We start from the raw sequence: 4,154 nt of genomic DNA, 5'->3' as shown, positions 1-4,154 counted from the left end.
TTAATTCTATTTTGTAAAGATTTAATCAAATAGATTTAATAATCCCTTTGGGCATTCCTTCACCCAGTAACTTTACCTATTCAACTACATTCTGTCTAAACTTCCTAGAGGTCAAGTTTTTGTCTTGTTACTACCTCCACTTTTGCAACCCCACTCATTACCCATTTTTCAGGGAAACTTAATTAATCTAACTCTCATAACCTGAGATGCTTTGCCTTGCCATTATAATCATATACCTTGATTGTAGTTAAGACAGTTTCAAAAGGGGAGCTGCAAATGTTGAAATCTCAATTCTGCCTATGCCATCAAAAGTCAGTTAGAATAAGAAACACTTTGGGAAGTCCAGGTCCGGCTGCCGAGATGCCAGCTTACCACTCCTCTCTCATGGACCCCGACACCAAACTCATTGGAAACATGGCTCTATTACCCATTAGAAGTCAATTTAAAGGACCTGCTCCAAGAGAAACAAAAGACACAGATATTGTGGATGAAGCTATCTATTATTTCAAGGCAAATGTCTTCTTCAAAAACTATGAAATTAAGAATGAAGCTGATAGGACATTGATCTACATAACTCTTTATATTTCTGAATGCGTAAAGAAGCTCCAGAAGTGCAACTCAAAAAGCCAAGGAGAGAAAGCAATGTATACATTGGGAATCACCAATTTTCCTATTCCTGGAGAACCAGGTTTCCCTTTTAATGCAATTTATGCCAAACCTGCAAATAAACAAGAAGATGAAGTGATGAGGGCCTACTTACAGCAACTTTGGCAAGAAACTGGACTGAGGCTTTGTGGCCTCAGGAAGGTCTTTGATCCTCAGAGTGACAAACCTAGCAAGTGGTGGACTTGCTTTGTGAAGAGGGAGTTCATGAACAAGAGTCTTTCAAGACCTGGAAAATGAGTGGATCTTATCTAATTATTCCCATTGCAGAGTCATTCAGTGTTTGGCAGCAAGATGTACAAAAATTACAGTTTTTGGTAAAGAAGCATGGCCATTAAGACTAATGGGGTATAAGAATTACTAAGGGTTTTTACACTTAACATTGTAAAAATTAAAAATTAAGTATTGTTAATAAACAAGTTTTCTTACATTCCATGTCAAAAAAAAAAAGAAATACTTTGGTTGGTTGAGATTTTGCCCTGCATCTAGCTAATTGTATAAAAGACAATTAAGGGCTTTGGTTAGTAAGAGATGTTATTGAATCAATTATTGCTATCCTAACTAATAATTTCATTGTGCTTAGAAACTTAATTTTCAAATGTGACATCAAAATATTATTTAAGATTAATTTAATTTTGACTAATTAATTTAATTAAATTTAACTAAGATTTCCAGGATATCTCAGTCTCCCAAATTACATGATCTAAGAGCCAGTAGAGACCTCTTTTCCAATATGTAAGTTTTTTTTGTTTTGCTTGTTTTTTTTTTCCCAGCTAACTGTTATCCAACCTTTGATTGAAAACCAATAATGGGGAGGGCAGACATTAATCTTCACAAGGTATCTCATTATACTTTGGAATAGCTCTACTTATTCAAAAAGTTTCCTTTATTCTGTATGCAAATCTTAACCTGGCCTCATAAATTCCCTGACATACATTTTTCAGTTATGAAAATATAGATGTCTTCCACAGTAGCAGCATTGGATCTAGTCAGGAGCAATAACATTGTAGGAGTGAAATTGGAAGATTTGGGCATCTGTCACAAACTTGGTAGAAGTGAGGTTAAGGTAGAGGACCCCTGTAGTACATTTGGAGATACACCAATTTTAGAAAATATAGGCAGAGGACAACTAGATTTAGCAAGATTAGTACAGACATCATTACAAGTATCTGTCACTTTTATGCTAGATTCCTTTGTGCTAAAAATAAACATATAAAAGGTCCCTCAATGTGTGAGAATAGAAGTAAGTTTTGTTATTATTGAGAATAAAATAAAGGTTATTATTTAAAATAAAATAAAGACTGGGGTAAGAAGTTCACAATGCTTGTGAATAAAGATTTGCTATATGTATTTCTTGTCAAAGGTATGCAGGTGCAAAAAAAGAAATGTTAATAATCATATTCTTATATCACAGCAACTGGAATTGGGCAGGTATATTACACTGAAAATCTAACAATGGGTAATATTATGGGATGTTAATTATGGTTAAGAAAAGGTATTGACCTATTTATGTGAATGGCATTTCTTTCTGAAATAATTATAATTATCAGGCTTTGTTGTTTTGATAAAAGCAAGCCATAAGTTTAAAAGTAAGAGGGAGAGACTTGGAGACTTCCACTGCATTTAATTGTTCTGTTCTATTATTCTACTAAATTGTATTAGCAAATATAATTGCTAATATTAGACCACCGACCCCCAAAAATTATATTTAAAAATGTACTGAGCTACTTGTACATAATGAGAAGGTATCTAAATGAATGGACTGCTGAAACAGCTGTATTTTAATTTCTAACTGCTCACCCATGGGGAACTTTTATAAGGATTTGATCATAAGTGCTTCTGAAACATGTACTCAAAGAGGCAGATATAAATTGGAATGGCACAGAGCTCAGGAAGAGGAGCAGATGGAGACCTGATAAACCCTCCTTTGTCTGGATGTTTGGCAATCCAAAGGATTCTGTGTATTGCTTCTGTGTCTAAATAGTTTTTTGAAACTGGTTGTCACAACTCCAGTTAATCTCCTGTTTCTCAAAGCCCAGCTTCAAGGAAATGAATGAAAATCAACTTGTCATCCCCTTCCAGAAAATATCAAGTAAGAACAGCTTGTTATGATTTTTTTACAGTGACACAAAAAAGAGCACAAAACCTAAATTTCAGGTGTTAATTGGGTACTCCAACACTTGAAAAAAGAAAATAACCTATTCCTTACCCTTAATTTAAAGGCTTCGTCAGCTTGCAAAAAAAAAGGTATATGATATAGGATTGAATAGCAACACTTTATTGCTGAAGGCTATCTTTTGAATCTAAAATGATGTATCATCATGATTTATAAAATTTGGTTGAGTTTATGGTATTTGAAAGAAACTGTGAGACATGCTGCAGGTACAAGCAATATGAGTGAGTAACTCATATTTGTTGAGCAACTCAAAGTATTTTCCTAAAAGCCACACAAAGATGCAGCCACTATTACCTCTATTTAAAAGTCAAGAATAATGAATTCTGTTAATGACTTGGTTCAGTTTATCAAATTATGAACCTTATAAGCATCCATGTCATCTGACTCCATAATTGATTTCCCCCACATTATATTATGCTTCTTCTAGTCTCAATCTCCAACTGCCTACAGGATATCTCCAACAGGATGACCTATAGAGAGATATCTGTAACTCTACATGTGCAAAAATGAATTCATTATTTTCTCTTTAACTATTACTCTTCCTAATTTCCTTATTGTTTTCAAGGATATGATCATCTTCCAGTCACCAAAGCTCACAATCTAGGCATCATGCACAACTCCTTACTCTCAACCCCACAGCCAAGACCCGCTGAATTCTCCTTCACAAAAATTTATGGGTTTATCTACCACAAATCGCTCTTCCTCCAGTCCATCCTCCCTTAAACTGTCAAAGTGATCTTCCTAAGATGTAAGTCTGACCATGTCACACTCTGGTCATATTTCATCCCTAACATACCCTTTAGTAAACCCCAATGACCTCTTATCATCTCTGTGATCAAATTTAAAATCCTTTGAAAAATGAAACCCTTCAAAACCTGACCACGTTCACCATATTTCTAAGTGTTCCAGTTTCTAGTGTTCACACTGACCCCCATTGTGTCCTATATACTCTGCAATCAAGTGATCTGGCCTTCCTGTTGTTCCTTCCACAAGAACTTCTATCTTCTGAAGGAACGTTTTTTCTTCTTGTCTCCTGAAACATTATCCCTCCTTCTTCTTTGCCTCTTGATTTCCCTGGCTTCCTTCAAGTAACAGCTAAAACCCTACCTTATAAATCATTCTCAATCCCGTTCATTCTAGTACCTTTCCTCTATAGATTATGTCCAATTTATCCTGTATAGCTTTGCCTGTAAAAAGTTGTTTGTAAATTGTCTTCCCTCTTAAATTGTGAACTCCTTGAGAGCAGGAACTGTCTTAACTTTCTTTGTGTTGTTCTCACTTAGGGTTGACCCTTACCAATTATTTATTGAATGAC

The 4,154-nt window shown here is 35.0% G+C and overlaps 1 pseudogene; it reads left to right on the top strand.

Annotated features, from left to right (window-relative positions):
- The first annotated feature begins 343 nt into the window (after window positions 1-343).
- LOC141493751 (actin-related protein 2/3 complex subunit 3 pseudogene) lies at window positions 344-903 on the top strand (annotated as a pseudogene).
- The last annotated feature ends 3,251 nt before the right edge of the window (window positions 904-4,154 follow it).

This window comes from Macrotis lagotis, chromosome 7, assembly GCF_037893015.1.
Source record: "Macrotis lagotis isolate mMagLag1 chromosome 7, bilby.v1.9.chrom.fasta, whole genome shotgun sequence".
NCBI lineage: Eukaryota > Metazoa > Chordata > Mammalia > Peramelemorphia > Peramelidae > Macrotis > Macrotis lagotis.
This window is presented reverse-complemented; position numbering and strand designations above follow the sequence as displayed.